Source organism: Heterodontus francisci, chromosome 17 (genome assembly GCF_036365525.1).
Source record: "Heterodontus francisci isolate sHetFra1 chromosome 17, sHetFra1.hap1, whole genome shotgun sequence".
In the NCBI taxonomy this organism is placed as follows: domain Eukaryota; kingdom Metazoa; phylum Chordata; class Chondrichthyes; order Heterodontiformes; family Heterodontidae; genus Heterodontus; species Heterodontus francisci.
Window position 1 is genome coordinate 62,095,349 of NC_090387.1, and position 8,029 is coordinate 62,103,377.

Consider the following 8,029-nt stretch of genomic DNA (forward strand, 5'->3'; position numbering starts at 1 on the left):
TTAGAAAAGCAGAAAACTAATTTTTAAAAATGTCAGTGCTTAAAAGAGTTATAGAATAAATTGTTGTGGATAAAAACTCCCTGACTTATTCATCTTTGGATAATGCTACCTGATTTAACAGGTAGCATTTAAACTAGTTTGGCAGGGGGATGGGAACTGCAGCCACGGATCAGTGGATGGGGTAGCTGTTAAACAGGCAGATACAGAGTGCAGAGAGTCTGTGAGGAAGGTTAGACAGTTGACAGGGCAAAGTTGCAACCAGTATGATGGGTTGAAGTGTGTATATTCTAACGCAAGAAGTGTCAGGAATAAGGGTGATGAACTTAGAGCATGGATCAGTACTTGGAGCTACGATGTTGTGGCCATCACGGAGACGTGGATATCACAAGGGCAGGAATGGACGTTGGATGTTCCAGGGTTTAGATGTTTCAAAAGGAATAGGGAGGGAGGTAAAAGAGGTGGGGGAGTGGCATTGTTAATCAGGGATAGTATCACAGCTGCAGAAAGGGAGGTCGTCGAGGAGGGTTTGTCTACTGAGTCATTATGGGTGGAAGTCAGAAACAGGAAAGGAGCAGTCACTTTGTTGGGAGTTTTCTATAGACCCCCCCAATAGCAACAGAGACATGGAGGAACAGATTGGGAGGCAGATTTTGGAAAGGTGCAGAAGTAACAGGGTTGTTGTCATGGGTGACTTCAACTTCCCGACTATTGATTGGAACCTCCTTAGTGCAAATAGTTTGGATGGAGCAGATTTTGTCAGGTGTGGCCAGAAAGGTTTCCTGACTCAATATGTAGATAGGCCGACTAGAGGGGAGGCTATGTTGGACTTGGTGCTTGGCAACGAACCAGGCCAGGTGGCAGATTTCTCGGTGGGAGAGCATTTCGGAGACAGTGATCACAACTCCCTGACCTTTACTATAGTCATAGAGAGGGACAGGAGCAGACGGGATGGGAAAATATTTAATTGGGGGAGGGGGAATTACAATGATATTAGGCAGGAACTGGGGAGCATAAACTGGGAACAGATGTTCTCAGGGAAATGCACGACAGAAATGTGGAGGTTGTTTAGGGAGCACTTGCTGCGACTGCTGTTTAGGTTTGTCCCGATGAGGCAGGGAAGGGATGGTAGGGTGAAGGAACCTTGGATGACAAGAGATGTGGAACAGCTAGTCAAGAGGAAGAAGGAAGCTTACTTAAGGTTGAGGAAGCAAGGATCAGACAGGGCTCTAGAGGGTTACAAGGTAGCCAGGAAGGAACTGAAGAATGGACTTAGGAGAGCTAGAAGGGGACATGAAAAAGTCTTGGCGGGTAGGATTAAGGAAAATCCCAAGGCGTTCTACATTTATGTGAGGAACAAGAGGATGGCCAGAGTGAGGGTAGGGCCGATCAGGGATAGTGGAGGGAACTTGTGCCTGGAGTCGGAGGAGGTAGGGGAGGTCCTAAATGAATACTTTGCTTCAGTATTCACTAGTGAGAGGAACCTGGTCGTTTGTAAGGACAGCGTGGAACAGGCTGATATGCTTGAACAGGTTGAGGTTAAGAGGGAGGATGTGCTGGAAATTTTGAATGATATGAGGACAGATAAGTCCCCGGGGCCAGACGGGATATACCCAAGGATATTACGGGAAGCGAGGGAAGAGATTGCTGCGCCTTTGGCGATGATCTTTGCGTCTTCACTGTCCACTGGAGTAGTACCGGATGATTGGAGGGTGGCGAATGTTGTTCCCTTGTTCAAGAAAGGGAATAGGGATAACCCTGGGAATTATAGACCAGTCAGTCTTACGTCGGTAGTGGGCAAATTATTGGAGAGGATTCTGAGAGACAGGATTTATGATTACTTGGAAAAGCATGGATTGATTAGAGACAGTCAGCATGGCTTTGTGAGGGGCAGGTCATGCCTCACAAGCCTTATTGAATTCTTTGAAGATGTGACAAAACATATTGATGAAGGAAGAGCAGTGGATGTGGTGTATATGGATTTTAGCAAGGCATTTGATAAGGTTCCCCATGGTAGGCTCATTCAGAAAGTAAGGAGGCATAGGATACAGGGAAGGTTGGCTGTCTGGATACAAAATTGGCTGGCCCATAGAAGTCAGAGGGTGGTAGCAGATGGAAAGTATTCAGCCTGGAGCTCGGTGACCAGTGATGTTCCACAAGGATCTGTTCTGGGACCTCTGCTCTTTGTGATTAGATTAGATTAGATTAGAGATACAGCACTGAAACAGGCCCTTCGGCCCACCGAGTCTGTGCCGAACATCAACCACCCATTTATACTAATCCTACACTAATCCCATATTCCTACCAAACATCCCCACATGTCCCTATATTTCCCTACCACCTACCTATACTAGTGACAATTTATAGTGATTTTTATAAATGACTTGGATGAGGAAGTGGAAGGCTGGGTTAGCAAGTTTGCCAATGACACGAAGGTTGCTGGAGTTGTGGATAGTGTGGAAGGCTGTTGTAGGTTGCAACGGGACATTGACAGGATGCAGAGCTGGGCTGAGAAGTGGCAGATGGAGTTCAACCTGGAAAAGTGTGAAGTGATTCATTTTGGAAGGTCGAATTTGAATGCGGAATACAGGCTTAAAGACAGGATTCTTGGTAGTGTGGAGGAACAGAAGGATCTTGGGGTCCATGTCCATAGATCGCTCAAAGTTGCCACCCAAGTTGATAGAGTTGTTAAGAAGGCGTATGGTGTGTTGGCTTTCATTAACAGGGGGATTGAGTTTAAGAGCCGTGAGGTTATGCTGCAGCTCTATAAGGCCCTGGTTCGACCACACTTGGAATATTGTGTTCAGTTCTGGTCACCTCATTATAGGAAGGATGTGGAAGCTTTAGAGAGGGTGCAGAGGAGATTTACCAGGATGCTGCCTGGACTGGAGGGCATGTCCGACGAAGAAGGATTGAGGGAGCTAGGGCTTTTCTCATTGGAGCGAAGAAGGATGAGGGGTACAAGATGATGAGAGGCATAGATAGAGTGGATAGTCAGAGACTTTTTCCCAGGGTGGAAAGGGCTATCACCAGGGGGCATAATTTTAGGGTGATTGGAGGAAGGTTTCAGGGAGATGTCAGAGGTAGGTTCTTTACACAGAGAGTGGTGGGTGCGTGGAATGCGCTGCCAGCGGTGGTAGTAGAAGCAGATACATTAGGGGCATTTAAGCGACTCTTGGATAGGTACATGGATGATAGTAGAATGAAGGGTAGGTAGTTACTTAGATCTTGAGTAGGTTAAAGGTTCGGCACAACATCGTGGGCCGAAGGACCTGTACTATGCTGTACTGCTCTATGTTCTGTGTAACAGGAAAAGTTTGCATTTAAAATAAACTTAATCATACATTAGCAAAGGACAAAATAGCATTTGCAAAGTCATCAATTAACCTAGTCAGGCTGACCCAGGTCAACTATGTTGAAAAGTCCTGACTGAAATGGATTTGCATTTAAAAAAAAAGGTGTTTAAGAAAGTTTTAAAAAGCCAACATTTGAAGCACGTTGATAGTAAAGACTTCCAAAAATTTGTTTATTGCACCTTGGTTTCCCATCTCTTTCTCTTGGCACTTCTTCGCGGAAGATGATTTTGGGCATGTTGTAGTCATTTGTTGCAGGCCTACTGTTGGCTAGTTAGGCCTATCTGTGACCGACAGATTCTCCCGCAGTGGGTACGAGTGAAGGTGTAGTCGCTGCTGGGGGAAAATGGATCCTTGTCCTTTTCTCTTTCATGCTGGTTCTTCGCTCAGTCTCAAAGGTGTCTGTAGCCCTCCTGATGTAGCATCTCCAGGCATCACGATCTATGGCCTGCGCTTCCCACTGGCAATGGTCGATGCACCACACAGGGAGGGACTTCCTCAGGGAGTCCTTGAAAAGTTTGCATGGGCCCCTCTATTCCTCTTACCCATGATCAACTTTCCATACAACACAATCTTGGGCAGGTGACTGTCGTCTATCTGGGCAACATGACCCACCCAACGCAGTTGGCTTTGCGGGAGGATGGTTTCGATGCTGGCGATGTTGGCTGTTTCCAGGACTCATGTGGTCCTGCCAGCGGATCTTGAGCACTGATGGAAGTGCTCCAGAAGGCGTACATGATGGCGGTATAGGACCCATGACTCAGCGCCATGAGAAAGGTGGTGAGGACTATGGCTTTGTACACTGAGAGTTTGGTCTGTACTCTGAGGCTATGGTTGCTCCACATGTTTGTAGAGTCTGCCGAATGTACTGTTTGCTCTTGAGAGCCAATTGTCCACTTCCTTGTCTATGGTGGCATCAAATGAGATGACACTCCCCAAATAAGTAAACTGCTTGATGGCATTCAGCTCAGATCCCTCGGATCTTGAATTTCCTTGTCATTTTCATCAAACCAGTCCCTATTCTTCTTGGTGCTGGGTTCGATGACCTTGACAATGTATGGTGGTGTAAATTCTTCTTGGGGTGCAGGTTGATGCAGGACTTCAGTTTTCTTTAAATTGATTTTTAGCCTTGGAAAATGGTGTTGTTGTACGCTGCAGGCATGACTGACTGTGTGCCAGGAGAACACAGTCATCGGCGAAAAGAAGTTCACAGATGAGTTTTTCTGGTGTCTTTGTGTGAGCCTGAAGACACCCGAGGTTGAAAAGGCCTCCATCAGTCTGGAAGCGTATGTAAACTCCCACCTTAAGGAGTTCGGATGCCTGCTATAGCATCATGCTGAAAAAGATGGTGAATAGGGTCAGGGCCAGCACACATCCCTGCTTCACGCCATTGGAGATGCGGAAGTGACTCGAGTGGTCGCTATTTTGCTTGACTTGTCCGTACAGATTTTCATGAAACTGCTTCACCATGGCCAGGAACTTGGGTGGATATCCAAGTTTTTCAAGGATTTTCCAAAGTCCATCTCTGTTCAGTGTCGAATACCTTGGTGAGGTCTTCGAAAGTGACGTACAGGCCTTTGTTTTGCTCAACACTTTTCTTGTAATTGTCCGAGTGAAAATACTATGGCTGTGGTGTCTCTGTTTGCTCTGAAACCACACTGGCTCTCTGGGAGGTTTTCTTCCGGAATGGTAGGCACAAGCCTGTTCAAAAATATTCTAGCTAGGGTTTTCCCAGCAATAGAAAGGAGGGTGATTCCACAGTAGTTGGAGCAGTCTGATATTTCTCCTTTGTTTTTGTACAAGGTGATGATAACGACATCACGAAGATCCCGTGGAATCCTGCCCTGTTCCCAGCAGGCCGTGAAAAACTCATGGAGCTTGGTGTACAGGGCAGAGTCACCATGCTTCAAAGCTTCAGGTGGAACTCCATCGGTTCCAGGGCTTTGTTGTTCTTCATCTGGTTGATGGCGGTCACAGTTTCCTCCAGAGTTGGGCTCTCATCCAGTTCTTCCTTGACAGGATGCGATTGATGGCAGTATCACGCACTGTGCACTTGGCACTGAAGAGAGTTTCAAAGTGCTCCAACGAGCGATCCAGGACTGACTCCTTGTCGGTGCTCCTCAGGGGGTTTTGAGTTTGATATGCTGGTCCATAGACAGATTTTAGTGCATCATAGAAACTTATGTCGCCAGTATCAGCGTACAATTGAGTTTTTTCCACAAGTCCAATCCACCAGTCATTTTGGATATTCCTCAGTTTATATAGAAGGGTGCTGCATGCTTGATGGTAGGCTATCTTTTTCTCTTGGCTGGCCGGCTGAGCAAAGTGAGCCTGATGAGCTAACGTTTTTATTTTTAGCAGATCTTGAATTTCCTTGTCATTTTCATCAAACCAGTTCCTATTCTTCTTGGTGCTGGGTTCGATGACCTTGTTGGAAGTATCCAGTACTACAGCTTTGATGTGTTCCCAGAGTTCTTCTGGAGTGGAATCAGCAGTGAGATCAGGATGTTCCAGTCTAGTCTGTAAGGTTGCTTAATATATATCTCTGCAAGATGAGGTTTGCAGGTTGCTGACTCAAAATTTCTTTGATGGGTTGTCTCTAGGCCTGTTCTTGGGCTTAGGCTCAAAGTAGAAGTTCAGCTTTGAACGAACAAGCCACTGTATGACAGTCAGCACTGGGCATGAGTCTGGTATGCAGGACGTCCTTTAGGTCACACTGGCACACCAAGATGTAATCTATCAGGTGCCAGTGTTTAGAGTGGGGATGCATCCACGTGGTCTTGAAGTGATTTTTTTTGTTGAAAGAAGGTGTTGGTTGTGGACAGCTGCTTTTCTGCACAGAGTTCTAAGAGTAAACAAAAACAAGAAATGCTGGATTCACTCAGCAGGTCTGGCAGCATCTGTGGAAAGAGAAGCAGAGTTAACGTTTCGGGTCAGTGACCCTTCTTCGGACCCTGCTGAGTGAATCCAGCATTTCTTGTTTTTGTTTCAGATTTCCAGCATCCGCAGTATTTTGCTTTTATCTAAGAGTAAACGTCCGTTTTCATTAAAAATTCCAACTCCATGTTTTCCAAACACTCCCTTCTATGCCAGGCTATCACGGCCCACTCAGGCATTGTAATTACCAAGGATGACAATGTTGTCCTTGGGAGGGGCATTCTGGATGAGTTCATGGAGATCTGTGTAGAACTTATTTTTATCAACTGTGTTAGTCTTCAGGGTTATATGCTGCTGGTCTAGGAGGGGCAGGCGCTGGGACATAATGCATTCGGAATGGCCAATTGGCAGGCTTGAAAATTTAATGGCGATAGTCTTCTTCACCACGAAGCCGACACCGAAGAGGCGTTGTTCACCTTGAGGTCTACCTGAGCAATAAAGGATGTAGCCAGTGTTGTGTTGTGTTAGGCTGCCTTGCTCTGAGAAGTGGATCTCACTCAGGGTCACTATATCAATGTCTACTCTGGCTAGCTCATGGGCCACTAGGGCCGAGCATCGTTGGGGGTGGCTGTTGTTACCAGAGTCGAGCATTGTTCTCACTTTCCAGCAGGCAAGTTTCAGAATTTTTCTTCTTTTCCCACCTTTTGAAGCGAGGTTCGGAGTTCCCGTTTCCTTATCTGTTGTAGTTTGACCGCATTAAGAGATGCCCGTTAACCACGGCAAACCAACTGGGTGGTAGGGAGACGAGCATTTGTTTGGGCCACCTTTTCTATGCCCCTCTCCAATTGCAGAGTAAGCAGTGCTGTCCTTCAAAAAGGCTGCTAGGTCGCTCAGGGTGCTACCGGGTGATGATGTTGTCTCTATGTCATCAGCGCCACACCCTGGTACACCGTCTCAGCTGACGGGCAAAACTTAGGGAGGGGAGAAATGATGAACCTGACACCACCTGGGGGATGTCTTTCTTGATAAAGATAATGGCCAAGGCTGTAGGATTCCAAGCTGCTCAAGTGACCATCATGTTCTGGACCAAAGGCATACCACACCATATTGCGTGGACTACAATTGTTGGTATAGCAGCTATGGGTACAATAACAAGGGAAGGAGTGTCCCATCAAGCCTTAGTCAGCAACCCACCGAGGAGAGGGAAACTCTAAATCCAAACCTACGGCTTGAAGACCTCGCCGCCACCGTCCCAGTTCACGGGGCCTGACAGATGAGCTCCAGGCTTAAAGGGTGGGGTCAGTCAGCGCAAACTGTACTCCACCTTAAAGCACCACTGCGCAGGCAGGAAGGAAATCCATGTAACCCAACTATAACTCAACAAGTAAGTCCTGTAGCTACGGGAAAGGGGTGAAAACGGCAAGTGCAAGGTGGCACTGGCAGCCGCAGTTCCAATCCTGCATGCAGGCGGCTCTGGATATTGTTTGTTTTGATGGTTTCCCATATAGACACATAAAAGAACATCTGTCAATTATTTTTTGGTCACAACTAATTCAACCCATTGCTAACCAACAGAACGTATCTATATGCATTGTACATCAGCTGGCCAACATCCATCAAGAATAGCAATGTTTCTTTCTACTTCCTTTGTCATGGGCCAATAAGTAAAGTATTTCTGTCAATTCCACCGGGAAAGCAGCTTTATGGAGCAAGGTTCATATTTTCAAGAGCTTTATTATTTTGATCCCTCTGCTCAGGATGACAAGAATTGACATTTTTATGTTCCAAGTGCTGAAAAATAA

General features: G+C 46.4%; 1 protein-coding gene across 1 annotated transcript in view; it reads right to left on the minus strand.

Annotated features, from left to right (window-relative positions):
* Positions 1 to 8,029, minus strand: part of cfdp1 (craniofacial development protein 1) — a 270,776-nt gene that overhangs the window by 64,035 nt on the left and 198,712 nt on the right. The window lies entirely within an intron of this gene.